Source organism: Sturnira hondurensis, unplaced genomic scaffold (assembly GCF_014824575.4).
Source record: "Sturnira hondurensis isolate 20B ecotype Veracruz unplaced genomic scaffold, ASM1482457v3 Scaffold0011291, whole genome shotgun sequence".
In the NCBI taxonomy this organism is placed as follows: domain Eukaryota; kingdom Metazoa; phylum Chordata; class Mammalia; order Chiroptera; family Phyllostomidae; genus Sturnira; species Sturnira hondurensis.
In genome coordinates, this window is record NW_028083922.1 from 16,555 (window position 1) to 37,902 (window position 21,348).

General features: G+C 34.7%; 1 long non-coding RNA gene across 1 annotated transcript; it reads left to right on the forward strand.

Moving 5' to 3' along the window:
* The first annotated feature begins 342 nt into the window (after positions 1–342).
* On the forward strand, positions 343–19,350 carry LOC118996347 (uncharacterized). Its single transcript, XR_005068470.1, has 3 exons — positions 343–458; positions 7,526–7,536; positions 19,340–19,350. It is a non-coding gene; the product is annotated as an uncharacterized LOC118996347 (long non-coding RNA).
* The last annotated feature ends 1,998 nt before the right edge of the window (positions 19,351–21,348 follow it).

A 21,348-nucleotide genomic window follows, 5' to 3' on the forward strand; every position in this document is an offset into this window, starting at 1 on the left:
AAAGGGGTACTAAAAAAACCCAGAATTATCTTCCAGAGGGAGGGCCCCTTGTAGTGCAGGCTTCCGCACTAGGTGAGTGTTCTCGGAGCGCATCTGTATCAGTGCACCAGCTGGCATTGTTGTGAGAGGCTGTGTTTGGCTTTAGGGGATTTTTGTTTTTGAAGACTCTTTCAACACATTTGCCTATTTCATGATGAGTGATTCATAGTGTACCTGCCTACATTGCACTGAGTGTTCATAAGTTTTTGACCAAAAATGGCATGACCATGCTCCACCATCCCTATTCACCCAGTCTTGCCTTGTGTGCCTTTTCTTGTTTGTTCATTTTCCTGGCTGAAAAAAGTTCTCAAAGGGAAACATTTTGCAAATGTGGAAGAAGTAAAGCAAAAAGCAACAGAAGCACTAAATGGCATCAAAATTGATAAGTTCAAAAACTGTTTTGAGCAGCAGAAAAAAATGTCTCAGTAGATGTATTGCACCAAAGGGAGAGCACTTTGAAGGTGACTGAAGTAAAACATGTAAGAATAAACATGTAATTTATGTACCACATAAATACACAATGTTTTTGTAAATAAATTCCATTTTCAGAAGTCCCCATCATATATAGTGATATATGTGGTAATATATCTGTTACCTGTTTAAAGTTTGTGCATCCAATTCTTCAAAATTCAAAATTTAAAATGTCATTTTGGAGTGAGAAAAGGTTTATTGATGAAGAAGACACCAACTCAAGAAGATAAGGGGCCTTTAAGTTTCCTCAAATCGATCTTAAGAGAGCCCAGAATTTAGGCTTCTTTTATTTCAAAGGAAAGAAGAGTGGGCTCCAACAGGAGCCTAAGAAAAAGTGTGAAATTTCTAAATCTCTGTTTTTTGGTCCATTTGCCCCTGCTGATATGAGTCCAGGCTTGAGGCTCCTGCAAACCTTTACCAAAAGCTCAAGCCTTAAGAAGAGTTTTGTTAATAATTATCATGTCTATACCAGGAGCTGTTCACCTGAAGGCCATGGGAGAATTGCAGGCTAGATGGAGTCGGACAGAGTGATCATTTCACCCTGGTACATATGAACTGACTCTAATAATATCATCAAGGTTAGAAATAAAGGCCTGGGAAAGACAGCAGAGGCGGGTTTCCTCCGACGTTGGAGGAACAGCTCTCTCTCTCAGTTGGCCTTTCTCTCCAGTAGAGAGTCTGAGTGATAGCAAGAGCAGGTTTTGTGTATCTGCAGTGTTCAGGTTACAATAAGTGTTCCTGAACTCTAAAAATTCCAGAAAAGTTAAACCTCATTCTGAGACATTTATTATTATACTAGAGTTATCTCTATAGAAAATTATCCATTTTATTTTTTACTCCAAGGAGGTACAGACTTTGTCAGATGATAAGCCTCATATTGACTCTCCTGGGGAGGAAATTTCAGAGGGCCAAGGAGTGCAGATGTACCATACATAGAACTTCAAGGACATTTCCAGTGCCGGTCCCATTTCTCACCCTCACTCTCAGTTGTTTTTTTGGTGTTGGAAAAGTGAGAAGGATTATGACAACCAGAATGACTTTTTCTTTTGCTTTTGCAAGATAATTTATCACTAATTTGACTTAACAACATAGAATCTTATCATGAAAATACAAACACATATTCTCTTGTGTAGACCTTATAACTCTCTTCAGATTTAAAATGACTTTCTAGTTAGCTACTCATATAACTATCCAAAAAGAAATCTTTTCATCTTACTAAGGACCACAGTGGGAGAGCTAAAGATCACATTCTTATAAATTTTTTTGGTCATTTTAGTATAAAAATATACTATAACAGATTTTTTGCTGTAATAATATATTAAGCTTATAATTCAGTTACTTTTAGAATAAGTAGATTTAGAAAGGTGCTTCAGAATATTTGTATAGTTATTTGAGTAATGGAGTAACGTTTTACCTATATCAAAGCTTAACTACATTTTAGTTTGTAATCCTGGTTATTTTCTAATCACTTCATCTTCAGATCTTTAAAAATATGGTCTTTAAAAATCATTTTAAAATTAATTTAAAATCAGAACTATCTGAGCCAAGTAATCTCAAAGTCAGAAACAATCAAATTTAATACTAACCACTGAAACAATCTCAAAAATGTTCTGGATTTTCATTTTTCGGTGATTTAAAACCATGGTGATGCTGTATTTCTTAAAACTACGAACTTAATACTAAATTTTTTTATTTGAATGATTTTTTTATTTCACAGAATAAAGTTTTTCCTTTTTTCCCTTCCTGGTATCCTCAGTATTTACTTTGTTAAAGCAAAAAATACTCTTGTTGCCGGGTTGCTTTCTTGTACTGGTTTGTGCTGGTGCCCAAGTGAAAGAGAGGAGTTAACAGGTATTTTCTGAAGTTTTCTTTAGTTCTGGAGATGTCTGAAGAGAATTTATTAATCTTTCCCGAGAGAGTAATTCAAGAACTTTCTAAAAGCATATACAAACCCACATAAATGAGAATGTGTCAAGAGTTTGAATATGTAGGAACAAGCACCTATTTCTCATTATCAAGAATGTTTATCAAGTTCAGAGAGATAAATATTGATGACACACTGTTGTTCTAGACAATGCAAGCCAGATGGGTCTCCCTGAGGAGAGCACTTGACTGACAAGGTAGAGGTTTAAGAGCAGATGGCTTTTCTCACTTGAAGTGGTCTGTGTGAGTTCAATATGACCAAAGTCAGAGTTATAACGGCCTCTATGCCTGGGAGTCATGTGATTTCCACTCTGCTGTGAATGCTGTGTTGTTTCTTTTTTACATTCTAAGTATGCTTGGAGCTCAGTAAAGGCAATTGTCTTTAATAGATTTACTTTACAATCTGATCAAAAAAACACACAAGAGTTTTCAATCAAGCAGAGGGGTCATTTGAACAAGGAAGGTTGTTTTCTGTTTTGTTTTGTTTTTAAATCACAGTTAAAGTCTTGGTTTTAAGCCTAGAATACTACAGACATGCATTTGTGCACAAATGACACCAAATCAAACCAAACCAAATAAAACAAAATAAAATGCAGGCATACACTCATGTCACTTCTTCCTTTTAAAGTATTAAATTGTTCTTGTTATGTTACTTGTAGGTGTTTAACAACTAGAGTTCAATAAATCGTTTTTCAAAAATGGCAAAATGTTAGTTATATCCACATCTAGGCAAGACCCAGGTCATAGTGAGAAATATAAAATCTCTAAGTAGCTTTCCTTGTGAAAGTTAGCGTAGTTGGTAAACTTAAGGCAAAGATTAAATTTATCTAAATTTAATTTACAAAGTACATATTCTGCTGTGCCTCTACAAAGCCATAAAAGGTGTAACATGCACTAGCTTAGCTCTCATGGTGCCAAACAATGTGATAATTAACAAGGAGAAAAAATTATCAGATATAATTAGCAAAAGTGTAAAAAATATCTCATATGCTTTAATTAAATTGCATATTAAACTGGACAACTGTATTTTAACCTATATAATTAAGTACGTTATATATTTTTGAGTTCGTATACACTGATCTACTTATGAATCAAATAATTTTTAAGAATACACACTTAGGTAAAAGATTAAAGTATGAATTTGATATTTAAGTCATTTATTTGCAAAAAAGACATTTAAAAGTAAGTCTAATTACCTGTTATATTCATCTATATTAAATATTTTAAAAATTCAGCTAAGGGGAGTTTTAGCTCAGTGCATCTGGCAAAGTAATACAATTTAAAAGACAAAGAAACAGAATAAGTAATCCTAAAAATTCAAATTTTTAAAATATAAAATTTAAAATATTTAATTAGCAAAAGTTTGGGATTAGAATTCTCAGAATTAGGTGGTTAGTTTTACAAAATTCAACTTTCTAACTTCCTGGAATTACTTCCAAAGTTTAATCTTATGTATTTGGGAACAGATGTTATATCGTGTTATATGCTCTTGTGCCTACATGAAACAAATGTAAGGTTACAAAATAGTGTTTTCATTTTCCAGAGGATTGGAGCAACCATGGGCCACAAGGCACAGCACTTTAGATTGTTAAAGTAGTTCATACTCAGAAAAATCAGTTTCAAAAATTTAAAATGGAAGTATTTGATTTGTAAGAAAGATTAGTTTATTGGGGTATGAGAAGCTTAAAAGAAAGATAGCTTTTATAAAGCAAAAGCAGTTGTTTTCCAAAGTTAAGGGACTCCAGAAAATACACAATTGGCTCTCATTAAAGAAAACTTACAAGTTTAATATCTGAAAGTCAACCTTACATTATAAAACCATTAACTTTATTTTTTAAAGATTTTATTTATTTATTTTTAGAGAGAGGGGAACAGAGGGAGAAAGAAAGGAAGAGAAACATTGATGTATGAGGAAAACATCTACCAGTTGCCTTTCATGTCCCCAAAGGGGGAAACGGCCCACAGCCTAGGCCTGTGCCCTGACCAGGAATAGAACCTGTGGTCTTGTGGTTTACAGGAGGACGCCCAGCCCACTGAGCCACACCAGTAGGGGCCACTAACTTTATTTTTTAATGTCTATTTTAAATTAGGAATGTTTGAGGATATTTAGATACTCTGTTTCTTGGTAGCTTTATTAATGTAAAAATTGGGGTATATATATATATTTTTAGAAATTTATCTAATTTTAGAAAATCTCTATCAAGTTTGTTTTTCATTCACAGGCTGTTACAGATGCAGCTTTTGTCATAGAGCTGCTACCACTTTGTGCCCCACAAAGACAGGGGTCCTTTGAAAGTTCTGTATTCACCCATCGAGAATAAAAATATATGAAAATGTAGCATATTTGTAATTTTAGGCTACATTATTGAGTATTTTTCTGAGAGGAAAAAGTGATAAATTTTAATTAGTCATCAAATAGAAATGAATTCCCCACTTATAATTTTATACATCTGATGATTGATAGAAATTTTAACAGATTAGCCCCTTACTCAGTACATCTCAAATCCTGCTTCTCCTCCATGACTAGGTATTGCTGATTCCAAACAACAGAGAATATGCTAATAAAAGGCTGTCTCTTCCCCTCTAACTTCGTGACACATTGTGGGGGGGTTGGTACACAGTGGGAAGTCAAAATAATTCTGGAAGTCATTTCTACAAAAGGATGGTTCAAAGCAAATTGATCTGAATATAGAAGTTTATCTCAATATAAAAGTATCATAAACCCCATTAAATAAAAACTATATCCCCAACTAACAGGGCCCTTATCCAAATTCCCATAATTCTTTACCTTCTTTAATATTTACCCCACAAAAAGAGGTGTGACAGAAAATCTGAGTGGAAAGATATTTCAATCATAACTAATTTGGATTAAACTAATTTAAGCCGATATTACAAAGTAAGAAACTTCTAAGACACAATCTTGTGAATTCATTGCTGCCAATACGACCACCAATTGTCTTAGAAAAGATTTGGAAAGCCCGTGGCTGGCCCTGACGTTTTCACATCATTAACTCCATGTTACATTCTTCTTTTGTCTCCAACAAATCTCTAATTTACTTATACGTTTGCATTGCCTATTTCAATTAATAAAACGACCTCATGTTTAAAGCAGAACCCTCAAACACACCCTTGACTTTATCTGTTGCTTGTTCTGTCATCCAGACTTTCGTAGAATTATCTCGCCTCCCTCTCAAAGGTTTTATCCATCCTTTTTGTACAAACACCATCCAGGCTCTCCTTTTGCTGCCAAATTGAATTGTTGCCAAATTGCCATGCTGTCACTGATCTCTCATGTGGATGCTTGTCACTTAGCATAAAGGTAGAGCTGTGGATACCACCCCCACACAGAAACCGAAAAGCTTTAAAGTTTAAAATACTCTACAAGGAGTAGAAAAGCCATCTTAATTTTTCTTTACCTACCTTCCCAGCTACTTTCCCAAAAGTGCATGGCATAGTCTTTCAAATATCTTTGACTTATGTTCTTTCATCCTTCTATACAGAATGTTCTTTGACCTCTTTCTTCATTTCACAAATGGCCAGACATCTATCAGCAACTAGGTCCTATGTGCTTCATGAAGACGAATCACTTCTCCTCTCCCAAGGAACAGGTTACTTCGTACTGTCATAATAGCGTATTCACAAGGCTTATCCTTTTATGGGACTTTATTTCCTGTATGTGAGCATTCTACATTTAGAGATGGTGCCTTGCTTCAGTTTTTGTTTGAAATAGGTAGTGAATACTTCTATAAATATTTATCAATTTGTTATCTGAATGCCACTTAACGTTTCTACTGCTAGAATCATCTCGCCAGTTCCAGTCTAAATTGTGCACGTCTGTGTCCACGTGCATGTGCATGTGTAAAAAAGTTCTGACAAAGCAAGTCCTTGTAGCCCTGTAGTTTTGGCCTGGTGGCAATTTCTGAAAGCAGAAAAAANTTATCCTTTTATGGGACTTTATTTCCTGTATGTGAGCATTCTACATTTAGAGATGGTGCCTTGCTTCAGTTTTTGTTTGAAATAGGTAGTGAATACTTCTATAAATATTTATCAATTTGTTATCTGAATGCCACTTAACGTTTCTACTGCTAGAATCATCTTGCCAGTTCCAGTCTAAATTGTGCACGTCTGTGTCCACGTGCATGTGCATGTGTAAAAAAGTTCTGACAAAGCAAGTCCTTGTATCCCTGTAGTTTTGGCCTGGTGGCAATTTCTGCTTTTTTTATTTTGCCAAATGCAGAAAAAACAAACATGCACACCACTATTAATATAAAAAAATTAGCAAGAGTTGGATACTCAAAAGGATGAGAAATATGCACTAAGTGGCCTTTGACATTAATTACCCCATAGACATTGGTTTTCAAGCTGGTTTTTCCCAGTCATACTTCTAAGCATATATAAATTTTGATCTCTTTATTTAAGCATCTTGATTAAATGGTGCCATGAAATGTGCATATATACACATGTATATATGCACACACATATATTATTTTTTTATCTGTACTACTTCCACTATCAGTATTCAGCCAAAGGTTTTTAGGGTGAATATGAATTAGTTTAAGTATAGATTTCTCATATTTTAAATTTTGTCAAATAAGACCATTAAAATCCAATATGAACTTCAAGGATATTCATTCCCCTGGAAGCTCTTTCGCCTACTTTAGGAGGTGAATACAAACGCAGTAGTAATGTGACAATAATTGCAATAGAGGAAGGGTGCACACTGCTGCAGCTAGTAGAAGGGTAAAATGCTTTACACTGAGGCAACCACAGTAATTGGTTTGTTCTGCTCTGAGTTCAATTTAAAATGGCAATTATTTTTTGAATATGTGATTTAAATCTTTCAAGATATTTTACACCAGAAAAGAGAAAAGCCTTAGCATTTAAATGTAGACTCACACAACTAGTTTCGAAGGAGAAAATTAGTGTGCATGAGATAACATTTAAACTTTATGTTGTGACTTCAATTAAGAATGAATTTGAATTTTTAGAATGTATTATAAGAACATATGAATATATAAGACTAACAATTTGAAATGACTTTAAAACTTACAGTTAAACCCTAATTAAAGATACTAAATGAGGTCTCATTTAGAACGGCCAGCTGTGCCACCCTGTGAATATAAAAATATCTAAGGCTCTACCATGTATTATTACATTCGTGTTTTCATAATTATGTAATATTGTAGTGCAAGTAAGGCTAAGTTAAATGATGTTAGCTCGTCAATTCTAAAATATAGAACTGTTCCAGTCACGGAATAATGGTTTATTCCTTTTTATCATAAATATTCACCTTCAAATAAATGCTATAGAGAGGAATATTTACGAATATAACATTTGTGATTTTACAAAATGATGGAGCCTGCTTACAAGTCAATGCATAATAATTAAGCACTAAATATTTGTCAGTGTTGTAGATTCTGGGGACACTGATACACCAGACAAAGCCCTTGTCATTTAACCCCAAATTTAAGACGTGACTGGTTTGTTGATGATTGTACGTTATTAAGAAATTGTTCATTTTGAACGATCATGTGTTACCACTAAACTCCAGATTCTTTCTGTTCTCACTATCGGCTTCACACAGGCTCCTGACAGTTCCAGAGGAAAAGAAGTCTGTGCTGTGAACGCCCTAGTTGTCCTTGCACAAGCATTCTGGAATGACCTCAGAAACGTTCAGGTATGTTATTTGTAAAGCGTGGAAAGACATGGGGCAGGCCCGTAGAGTGATCCCAATAAATAATGTTCATCTATGGGAGGTTCATATTGAACTCGTACCCCTCTAGGGTGTTCCAACACATGACCAGCAGGCCACACCCAGTCCAGGATGGTCATGAATGTGGCTCAACACAAAACTGTAAATTCATTTAAAATCTTTTGTTTTGTCATCAGTGTTTGTTAGTGTTTGTGTATGTAATGTGTGGCCCACGGCAACTTTTTTTCCTTCCAGGGGCCACCCTGGGCACCCTGGAAAGTTAGACATCCCTGAGGGTAGAAATTGACAGCAAAATAAAACTGAGGACTGCTAATTCTAACTCACTAGGGGTCAAAAATTATAAAGTCAGAATTTCATTTTGTCAGTAAATAGGAAAGTTAGGAGACACTTAAAAGAAAAGAGAAAAGAAGAGGAGAGAAGAGAGGAGGGGAGGGGAGAAGAGGAGAGGGGAGGAGAGGAAAAAGAAACAAAAGGAAAAAAAAGGAGAGGGGGGTAGAAAAAAGACTTGCAATAAAACAAAGAAAATAAGCTTTGACCTTGAGTCTTGGCTTATAAACTCAAATTCTAGTGATCTTTGAGAAAATATTCAGGCAGTCTTATGCTGTTTGTAGTGTTTGAGTTTTGTTTAATGTTAACTAGATTTAAGATAGATTCAAATCTCTTAGAAAAAAATCTAGCTATAATAATGTTTCTATAGATGTGCCAGTTAACATCGTGTCGGCTTTCACCCTCCTTTGCCCTGATTTGTGATGCTGGAGATGGATCCTGGCACTCCAGCAGCTCCCAGTGAATTCTGACAAGCCTCCAGTGGGAAGATTCCCAACAAATGTTGTCAGCACCCCAGGGGGCAGTTTTCTGCTGGCCACTTTTGGGGTGTTGGGAGGGGGTTGGTGATTCTCATGTGTCTTTCTTCCTTGGGCAATTTACCTCAGCCCTAGAAGTAAGAAATGTCCCTCTACATCTGCTATCTTGTTTTTTATAGACTTATTTTTTAGTAGTGAAGTCCTTTTTAAATTTGATTTATTAATATTGAATTTTCTGTGTTCAAACCACTGGCGTAATTTTGCCTCCTGGCTGGCCTCGGACTGATTCAACAAGGGTGCAAATATTTATTAGTAAAAGATTGTGCTGTTAGTTGTTTGAGACCAACAGTTGTTTAGTGGTTGCTGATTTGTCCCATCATTTTCCCTACACTGTATAGTCAGATAAATCACTGGGTTCCTTACTTTGGGAAAGAGATGGCCCAGACAAAAACTTTAAAACAAAAATACTGAATTTGCAATTCAAAAATGCTTAATCCATTAGAGACTACAGAGGATTTGTGATATAGATTAAAATGCTATGGGAATAGCACAAGGGCATAAAGATTACCCACTTCTCTACCTATGCCAGTTCTCCAGAGAAAAAAAGAAAATTACCTTTTGTTTGAAATAAAAGGTACAGAGAGAAAAGAATGGAAGGAGAAATGTGAACAAAGACCTGTGTCCTGGAACTTGATCTATTTTAAAAAGTCTGTGTTTCATTTCTACCTGAAAAAAAAATTCTTGGCTGATTACAAAAATTGGGGTTCATTCAATATTATCTCATTCTAATGTATGTAACTTTTAATTCTGTGCACTGAATTTGTATATATAAAATATATGGCCAGCCGAAACAGTCTCTTTTACATATATATATGATTTTTCTTTTATGGCACTTTTAAAAAATGTTCAATAGACTAAATTTAGGTAGAGTTAATTAAATTTAATAAAATCTTCCTATAGCAAGATAAACAACATTAATCTATAGATCCTCTTATTTCTTTATTCTGGAGTTTTTTTTCTGTGACTCCATTAAGATTTCTAACGTACATTTAATCTGTCCTCTATTTATAAAACAGAAAGAATCTCTATGATCAGTATCTGTTGTTTATCTTTAACAACTATAACCTTCACCAATTGTTTATTTGCTCTGCATTTCTTGTTACCAAGATCCTTTTCCCAATTAACTGATTCTGTGTTCTGCCATTCCATTTTCTGCTTTTATCTATTAATTTTATAATAGTGGTTTTTGAAGTCGAATTGATTTTTTAGTTATCAAGTTTCTTTTCTTTATCCCAAGCAATATTACTTTTGAGTTTATATTTCTTATTTCATCACATTTTCCATTGTCTTGAAAGTTAGAAGTATTTATGAGGAGGAAATATTTTCTTTATTAAATAAATATATTCTAGAAATGAGTCTTTCTTTCTCTAACATGCCATGTCATTTATCACTTCATTCCATTTTTTCCATGCAGTAAATGTGAATGTTTTCACAATTCTCCTATTCCCTACATTTTCTTCTGATTCATCTTTAACGTGAGTAATTCTGTTTAGATTTTTTTTTCTTAACCTAAATTTATTGTTGAGGAATAGTCTCTCACTCGAATTTTTCCTTTATCTTAATATCCTTTGTGACTTTTTCACAGAAACTATTTATATTTATAATTAAATATTATTAATTATAGACATCATTTCTTCAAATACGCTGTCATATATTTCCATCACTCAAAGACAAGTATATTTTGAGTTTCTTGCATGTGCCAGACACTGTACACTGAGAATGCACGTGTGAACAGGACAGAAAGGCCATGTCTGTAAGAAACTTTGAAAGTCTTGAAAAGAGACAATTATGTATTGTTTCACACAGAGAATACCAAGAGCACTTTCACTTAGAGGTTGAGTTTAAGCTTGGATATAACTTTTGTTCCTACATGGGTTCAATCATTCATGAAAGTGGTTGAATCTATGGGGTAAACTTAGCTGTAGAGGATTTTCTCTCATCACTGCTTCTTGTCATATCTGATATTTGAATCAATAAAACTATTGTTTTAACAAAAGGTTGAGGCTTTGGATTCAGGTAGCTTCTGAAGAAAACTCTTCATAATGCACAAAATTCCTGGGATGGGGATTAAGTTGTATATCCCCATTAAAATGTTATGTGGATTTAGAAAATCACAATGTAGTATTTTATGTTTTTATTAGATTTATTAGTGAGATATTTGTGAAGTGAATTTCTTAACCTCATTATAAATTAGTCAATTTGCTAGATAAATAAAGGCTTTTTTGTTATGTCTGAATTAATTAATTTATTTTTACTAAATGTAAATGTTGAGAAAATATTTGGAAGTTCTTTTTTTATCATAAATATTTTTCTTGCCTTTTGTTATTTTTCTACTTGAGCCAATCACAGTTTCTCTACTGATTGATATTATATTACTTATCAAAAATATTGATTCATTTTTATAGTCGTAGCAAAGATTTTTCACCAAAAAGTTGAGCTTTTTAATTTTAATAATAAGCTTGTAGTTCTGTTGTTTTTATTTCTATAGAAACTTTTATGGTTGTATAAAAACAAATCTGTCAATATCTTATTCTGAGGTTGATTTTTCTTTTAAACAAAAAACATTTCTAAATTTACATATGCAAATATATATATACATTCTAATTTCAAATCTATACTACCTGGTATTTTATATGTACTTGTATATGTCTGTATGTATTGGGCTAATGACCTTTACATGTATTTTATTCTCATGTATTTTATTGACTTGATTATTCAATTATCATTTCCATATTAAAATATGCATAAATTAAGATTTATTTCAAAGGTATTAATTCAGACTATACTATCTGTTAATGTGCCATGACCTCATCACATAACCAGTACATTTCTAAGGAAAATCTGTTTCCAGTACTTTCTGTTACATAACATTGTTCAGTACCATTAGAAAATAAGGAGAAAATTTCTCTTCCACTCAAAGATCTCTATCAATTTTCCTTCTCATAGACTATAGTCATTTCTCTATACTTCCACTCATGCTAAACCCAAATCAGAGCAAAATAACTCCTGAAAAATCATTCTGGAATGGACAAATTGGATTTCCTTACCTCAAGCCCATCAATTTATAAACAGCAATATAGTCACAAGGACACTGAATATTTTGGGTTTGTTCCTCTACTATCCCAAGCTGAGCTAAATGAAAATAATCTAAAAGATATCAAGAGAAATAGTGAAGTAACAAAAACAATAAATACAAAGTCTGTTCAGAAAAAGTTCAGCCATCTTTAACATGATAACGGTTTGCCCGATATCAGTGTAACCTGGCGGCCAAGGAGAGTAGACTGGAATGTGCATGGGTGAACAATCACAACTTCACAGAACTAGTCAGCGGGGGCAGTAGACAACCTTGAGTAAGCACATGCACTGTGTGGCAGTCACATTCAAAATGACTGAGTAAGTAGAGCAATGAATCTACATCAATTTTGCATTAAGCTTGAACATTCTTCTGCGGAAATGATTTAGATGATTTAGCAGGCCACAGCTATGAGCAACTGGTGATAAGCAGCTTCATCACAACAACACACCCACTCATATATCACGTCTAGTGCAGAGTTTTTCGTGAGACATCAAATCACCCAGGTGAGTCAGCCTCCTACAGCCCAGATTTAGCACCCTGTGACTTCTTGTTTTTCCCCAAACTAAAATTACCTTTGAAAAAGAAGAGATTTCAGACGGCCAATGAGATTTAGAAATATATGGGGGGGCAGCTAATGGCAATTGGGCGAACTGTGTGAGGTCCCAAGGTGCCTACTCTGAAGGGGGCTGAGGCATCACTGTCCTATGTACCATGTTTCTGGTCTCTTGTATCTTCTTCAATAGATATCTCTATTTTTTCTATTTCATGGATGGATACCTTCTGGACAGACCTTGTATTTTTTTATATTATGTATGTATATAATATATTTATACATTTAAATTTTATACCATTACATAATGATATAAATTTATTTAGTATGCAATATGTTTGTTATAAATATATATTAATACAATATATAATTATAAAGGTTGTATTGTATTTTGTATTTTTTCAAATATATATGAGTATATTTCATCCCTGTCACTCTTTTTTCCTTTCTTCCCTTATTTTTACTCAATCAGTATATTATGTCATTTTACTTAGGGGAGGAATTTACCAGAAAATAAACAAATTTCACAGCAAACTACATGAGTGCTTCAAAGAGAAAACAGAGAAAATATGTGAAAGAAAATATTTATTCTTTTTCAATTTCCATCAAACATAATGACTGTGATAAAGTACAAATCCAGAAAGAAAAAGCGAGGGTGAATTACATGTGTTTTCTTTCTCAACTGCAAATTTGTGGAAAAATGTATCATTTTAAAATATTACATAAAAGTGGATATTTTCTCAGAATTGTTAGATTTTGATATATTCATTTATGTTTTAAATCAGTTTCTTGTCATCTTTCCTTGCTGTAGTATTTTGGCCATCTGATCTCCTCGTCTCTTTTGACATTTCCCTGGTTGTAAGAACTTGGCATCTTTCACGTTCTTTGGCACCATATATAATGTTTTAACCGTGGTCTAGTTTGTGCAATAGACAAAAAGGTCAACACCCACCAGCTTCATAATATAACATCTGTGTGTGCCATAGGATATATTTCTTTACTTGAATACTGTTTTTTATTGTTCTTACAAAGTTGATATGTTTTCCTAGGGTTCATCTATCACAAAACAATTTACAGTGCCTTGCAAAACCCCTAGTACCTTGGAAAGAATGTATTTATGTTTTCTTTGGCTCGGAGTGAATGACTCAGTTAGTATCATATCCTTGAGGCCTTGTTCTTCAGGTTCTTTTTGTTTAAAGAAAATATATTTAGGTCAGACACTGAAAAAAGGAACTATGTTTAGATAGATGTGAGAACTGGTGGAAATTGCTTGGCAAGCAAATTTTCTTAGCAAAAGTTTGTTGAACTAAAAAAAAGCCTTAAAGCTTAAAGAACTTTATATTACATGTAAGAGCCTCACATTATTCAAAATTGCTAAAATTTAAAATTAATGTTAAAGAAAATAATTAAAACCTTTGATTAATAAAATAAGATATTGTTATGTTTTTCTACCAGAGTTAATGATAATTCTTTTCCATGACTCTAAAGCAAAGTGAATAACACTGTTTTCACTCCTGAGACAATTTTAAATGGGCTTAGCATATAACTCTACAGCTGATGTGCACTACTGAGTCCGTAGCATAAGAATACAAGAATCTCAATGGACATCTATTTTTGTTGCCAGTATAATTTTGTAAGCACACAACCAGAATAGTATGTGTGTGTATATATATATTACTGTAGGGATTTGAACATCACTTGTAGATCATTTTATATAAAGTTGAAGCTAATTTAGAAACGTGCTGCCTGGTTTTTCTAGTCCCTATATGTTTCTGGGTTAGGGTTAGCCGCAGGAAATTCTGTGCTAGATTTGGAAGGTGTAGGTAAAGCAGTAGCCAATTCCCCCAATGATCAGCACAGAGCTATAAGCAAGACTGCAATTACTGCAATGCATACATATGTTGGTGAGGCCCTGGTTTATGGGGCAGAAGTGAAAAAAGACATTATCACTTTTCCCCTTCAGGTTATGCATCAGGGTTAAATGTGGTAAGATGTAAAAGTGGATTCTAGTTTGTCCTCATCCTCTCAGATTCCGCTTTTCCTATGTGGATTCTACTGGTTCTTGTGGATTCCCATCTATCCCACTTTTCCCCTGTTTTGGGTTCTTGTTCACCTGTTGTGCTGACCTGCAGTTTGAAGCCAATCACCAGATGCATACGCAACAGACTTCTGCAGACTTCTTCACCAGCTGCTCTTTGCAGGCCTTGATTTGTGTCTCTTTCCACATTCCCTAAATATTTCCTTCAAGGGTATTATTTACCCAGCTACTCCAAGAACTGTGTATGATTTAAATCCTACAATACATTCTTAATTCTTTTCCCTCTTTTTGTCATGCTTAGTGGTTCTGCTCTTTTGATCTAACCACACTGACACCTTCAGTGATGAAAGGTGAATCCCGACAGAGGAAACCCTAACTCAAATTGCTAACCCCATTTTTCTCATGCGCGTTTGTGTGTGTGCTCAAAGTTAAGTTACATTCCCCAGACTTCTTTGTAGTTTGGTGGGGACATGCTTATCTGACCCTTTAAATATATTTTTAAAAGATTTTATTTATTTATTTATCTTTAGAGGGGAAGGAGAGAGGGAGAGAAACATCAATGCATGGTTGCCTTTCGTGCGTCCCCTGCTGGGAGTTGGCCTGCAGGGAACCGGCCTGCAACCCAGGCATGTGCCCTGACTGGGAATTGAGCAGCGATCCTGTGATTCTCAGGCCCTCGCTCAATCCACTGAGCTACACCAGCCAGGGCTTTAAATACTTTTTATTATTTCCAATAATCTTGCCTCACTCTTCTGCCTACTGAATACAAATGTCCAGTGAAGTATTGTAAAGACCACAAAGATGCCTGAACTATAAGAAAGGAGCTTGGGTGCCTGAATAATGACATGGAATAGAATATTGCCCTTATTCAGTGCATACTGCCCTCTACATGAGTGAGAAACAAGCCTTATTTAAAGATCTGTGATTTTGCGTTGTTTGTAATAGCAATTAGCCTACCCTAACTAAAAAGTTTGGAATAAAAGAGTAAGATTCTGAAGGTATTTCTGTAGTTAAGGGAATAGATAAGCCTCCTTAAGAAAGCAGAAAGAAACAAATAATTTTGTATTAAAATAGAGGTTTCCAATTAGTTTGCCAAAATGGTTGACAAGTGTTTAAACATATATACCGTCAGCCCTCACTGCAGCAAGAGGTGTCTGAGTTGGCAGGAGCTCTGAGAGGCTCAGGACAGACTCATTCACATATTTTCTAGTTCACAATAAATATTACCACCAATTTTATATGTGCCATAGCATGAATAAGAATGAAAGGCATCAGGTAAGGAGTGTATTTACATTTAGTAAATAAAAGGAGAAGAAATAAAGTTTTAGAATATTATAACAGGGAAGTTATAGTGAAGGAAAGGCATCTGAATGAAGGAACAAAAGCAAGCTGAAGATTCCCTCATGTGTGGGGTGGGTAGGTTTTAAGTACTGAGTTATAAATACTGAGTAAGTCTATTTCATCAGAAGGAAAGTATTTGCAGAAAACATATATTAACCAAGAACAAAATCAACCAACAACTGGGAAACTATTAAGAATAATGAAAGAGTATAAAGTCACCAGAAATAAAAATATAAAAATCAATAGAATTCTTCTACACAAAAAATAACCAACCAGGACATAAATTAGAAAACAAAATAAAACTCTTAAAAACAAACAAAAAAGTTTCCCTTGAGGGAGGGAAATTGTGGTTAAATAAAATGCCAGGCAATAGAATGGCCCAGGAAATGTAGGGTTATATAGACCATTTTGAGGAACTTTGCCTTCACCTTAAAGCCAGTGTAATTTTTATAAAGCTTCAAATTGGTCAGGTAGAAATAAGGATGGGGCAAATGAATGCATGCAGATTTGTATTTCATGCCTAGAGAATACTAGACATGAACTGTGTCTAGTGGCTACGTCTAGAGAATATTGTAGAGAAAACTGTAAGAGAGACTGTTGCAGCAAACCAGGCAGAAATAGTGGTGGTTTTGACTGGGGTTGTAAAGGATAGATAATGGAGGAAGGGAGCTGATTTCAGAAAAGGGAAAGTCTATCAGAAATTCAAGAGTCTATTCAAGTGTCTGTGATGACTCTTCATTTTCTAATTTACATAACTAAATGAGTGGTGAAGTCTGGAAGATATGCAGATTTGGACAGAAGGAAGATGAATTCCCCCTTGTTTCTTTAGCCAGAAGTATTTTTCAGAGATTCCAAGTTGATCATTGTAGAGTTTAGATCTGTATAGTCCAATCAGTTGCCATGAGCCATGTGTAGCTATTTAAATAAAACTTTAAAAAATGTAGTCTTACTAGCCACCATTGAAGTGCTAAATAACCACATGTAGTGAGTGGCTATTGTTTGGGTATCACTGATACAGAACATTTTCACGATAGTGGAACATTCTGTGGAATTGAACTGGTGTAGATAAAGATCCTGTTTGTGACTTGTCTGTAGTAGGTGTAAATAATAGACAAAAAGTAATAGGCTAAGCTGTAACCTGCGGAGTGCCATCCTTTAAAAGAAAGACAATAATGAACAAATATGTGCTCGTAAAAGCGGTAATAGTTTGCATCATTAAATCCAAGAGAAGAGAAAACTTCAAAATGCTCTAAGCTGTGGACAGGTTTGAGTGTTGTTGAGAAGCTAAATAAAATGAATGTTAAAATATTCACTGGGTTTAATGATGGAAGCCCTTGAAAAAATTAAGAAGACATCCCACTTTCTGAAGGGTATTAGGGTGAACACCAGAAAGTGGTAGTTTGAAGAACGAATGGACACAGGAGAATAAGCAGAACATTTTGGATAATTCCTGGATGCTTGCTAGCGAAAGAAAATAGAGAAAACAGTATCTCCAAGACCATGAGAGTTCAAGTGGCAGATCAATCTCTTTATCATCTATCTATCTACCTATCTATCTATCATCTATCTCTCTTATTTTTACACTTTTAGAAAGAATAAAGTAGATTGAACTTGAAAGAGAATTATTTTATTGAGAGGGAAAGGAAATAAATACTTAAGAGTGAGAAGGAAGAGTGTATAAAGGGAACAGGAAGAGGCATAAGACAAAACAAAATATGGAAAGATTGTCCTGAGATAGATTCATATGATTTACCAGAGGTCCTGTGATTTAAACATCATTTGAGTCATCTTTGAATTTATTTATTTTGTTTTTTTTTTCTATTATGAAGCAATTTGAACATCTGGTTTCTAAACACACAAAGTATATTTTACTTACAGGTGTGTCTGCATTCATGCTTGCCTGTTGATTATGTTTGTTCTTCCATAACGATTGCAGCTAATGAGGCAATGAAGTTCAGTGAATCCATGCAAGACTTCTCTGCGTTTCTCCCACTTGGCAGTTATTTACCAAATGTTAACTCCTTTCCTTCTCCTAGGTAATGGGACATTGTTAATAACTTTGATTTAATAACTACATGGTCAGATTTGCATTTTAGGTCATTTCTCAGCTGAACAGGGAAGATATCTATGCTAAGGAAAGACAGAAATTAGGGAGGATAGTAACAGGCAACTGCAATAAACTGAAAGCAGAATGGCAAATGATAGTGTCATCGGGTACAGGAATGAGATGTGTCAAGGCAAAGAGCAAGAATAACAAGAACAGACTGGGATATAAAATTACCTAGAATGCAAAGAATTCCACTGGCCTCCAGATGTGTTACTTTTTTTTAAAATAACAAACTCTAATATTTAATACTATAAGAGTACAATATGTTTGCTCTGTGTAGTGTCTGAATACATTTATTTAGATACATAGTATATGTCTAATATGAATTATTCATCTGTATATTTATAACTACACTGATGTGTGTATTAAAGTTCAATTTGTATCATACTACACCAAATTTTCATGTCATGAATGTTCGGTTGTTTTATTTTTTATTGAATTTATTGGGGTTACATTGGTTAATACAATTATATAGGTTTCAAGTCTAAAATTTCATACGACACTATCTGTATATTATATCATGTGTTCACCACCCAAACTCTAGTCCCCTTCCATCACCATTTATCCATTCTGTGCCATCTTGTACCTGCTCCCACCTCTTAGTCTAACTGCTTTCCCTCTCTTAGTTGCCAGATTATCGTCCGTGTAGATACCTATGAAGGTTTTTTCTAAATTCTTTTACCTATTTCAACTAGATCTCCAGCCCACCACCCTCTGACAGCTGTCAGTCCGTTCTCTGTGCATATGAATATGTTTCTATTTTATTTGTTTATTTTGTTTATTAGATTCCAGACATAAGTGAAGTCAAATATGGTTGTCTTTCTCTGACTAGTTCATTTCACTTAGCATAATACTCTCCATGCTATCACAAAAGATAATATCTCCTTCAATTTTACAGCTGAGTAGTACTGCATTTGCATTGTGTAAATGTACCTCAGCTTTTTTATCCACTCACTACTGATGAGTGGGCACTTGGGCTGCTTCCTGATCTTAGCTATTGTACATACTGCTGAAATGGACATAAGGGTGTCTGTATCCTTTCAAACCAGTGCTTTGGTTCTATTTGGATATATTCCCAGAAGTGGAATTGTTGGGTCATAAAGCAGTTCTATTTTTATTTTTTTCAGAGAACTCTATATTGTTTTCTGCAGTGGCTGTACCAATATGCCTTCCCATCAACAGTGCATGAGTGTTCCCTTTTTTCCATGTCCTTGCCAGTCCTTGTGGATTCGTTAATGACAGCCATTCTGAGAGAAGTGAGGTGCTATCTAATTGTGGTTTAATTTGCATTTTGCAGATAATTACCGATGTTGAGCATCTTTTTGTGTGGTAGCCTTTTAAAATTTATTTTACCTTTATACAGTTTCAATTACATGTGTATATATATATATATATATATATATATATATATATATTAAAATTGATGCATGAATCAGATAGACAGATTTTAACTAATAAGTACAAAATATTTAAGAACTCTGAGAAGTTACTCCATCTAATTAACATAACTTAGGCAGTTTCACTCTTGAGGGAACTACCTGCTAAACGCATCTGGTAAGGAGACATACCTAAAATATTTACACTTGTGGCCAGAAAGCCATGTCTGCAGAGTGAGACCACCCAAATATAGGCTCCTGGGAAAATTCCCCACTCGCCATCCAGGGGTGCCAAGACACTTATAAATTAGATCCAGAAGGGCAGATTGCACCACTTCCAAGGTATAACTGAGGCAGACTCCAGACCGCTGTTCACATACCTGAGCTCCACACACCAGAGTGCTCCTTCGTGCTTTGCTGATCTCCCGTGGCATTAACTGCCAAAGGCTCTGCCCTGCTGGACTGAGGACTTTGTCTGCCCTGCTGCCCACCTGGCTCTGGAGATCCTTCTTTGCAAGATGCTAACAACTCCCTTGCCCACTGTGCTGTCTCCTGGACCTTATAGAACAAGACTCTGGGGATTGAGTTCATTAAGTCCCCATTGATTGCTCTGTGTGTGGGTGTTATATTTCTCTTAGATTGTTAGAGTGTGAGTAGGATATTAATGTATGTTGATGTTCTACTTTAAGTGAACCTGCATTCAACACAAGCTGAGTAATAGCATAGTTACCTCGTGTGAATCTTCTCTATTCCCTGGTGCTGGGTTGCTCAGCAGGCAGCTAGCCAAGCAGTTGCCCAGTTGACTTATCAGAAAGATTATATCATGAACCTATGCTTCTGACAAGTGTAAACAGTTGTTATTCTCATCTTTTATAATAATTTTCTCCATGTAAATGCACAGCCCATAATTAGAGCTGTCCTCCATGGCTTCACAACTTTAACTTCCCATCAATATATCATTTCCTTTTGCTCAGTAAACACCCATTCCTCAGAACCCCAAGCAGGCCTCACTTTGCCTTTATGCTCTACCTTTATTACAGAAATAGATGAAGAGAGTTACTGTACCTTGTGACAGTCTTACAGTTCCTATGTATTTCTGTACATATAAACATGATATTTAAATTATTTGTTTACAAGTTTTGCCTCCTCATGCAAAATGTGTTTCTTAAGGGCAGGCAACATTTGTCTTTTTATCCCTATCTCTTAGCAGCAAGACTGAGCAAGAATAGATATTTGATAAATTTGTGAAAATTGAAATCTGTATGAAAAAGCCACTCAGAATCCACTGTGACAGAAATAACCTAAATATGTAGATAATAAAGTTCAAAGCTACATTTTGAATGAAAATGATGCCACCATCTGGCTCATCTCAAAGAAAAAAGATTTACAAAAGAAATCTCAGACTATTGATTACAAAGTCATAATTATTTGGTGACTGAGATAAATAAAAAACATTACCAGTAACACCTCCTTAAAATGTCACTCGTAATTTCAAAGTGGAATTTAAAACCTGAACAAGTAGCTAGTACATTTCCACGACATCTTTTTTGATGGCACATCTCAGTATACTGAACAAATGGCCACACTAGATCCCAGTCTCTGACCTTCTGGTCCAGAAGAGTACCTGTTATGCCTGTCACTTGTATTATTTATCTGGGTTTGCAGTTATTTCTTATTCAAAAGTAATTAGCTTAATAATAGTGACTGGTTTAAAATATGATTTCTATCTCGTCATTTATCCAACAAACATCTCACTGAAATTTGTCAGTTACAATTACTTAAGTTAGAGCCTATTATATACAATATGTCTCATATTTTATAAAGATTTACCTTTCTTCTACATTACACTGC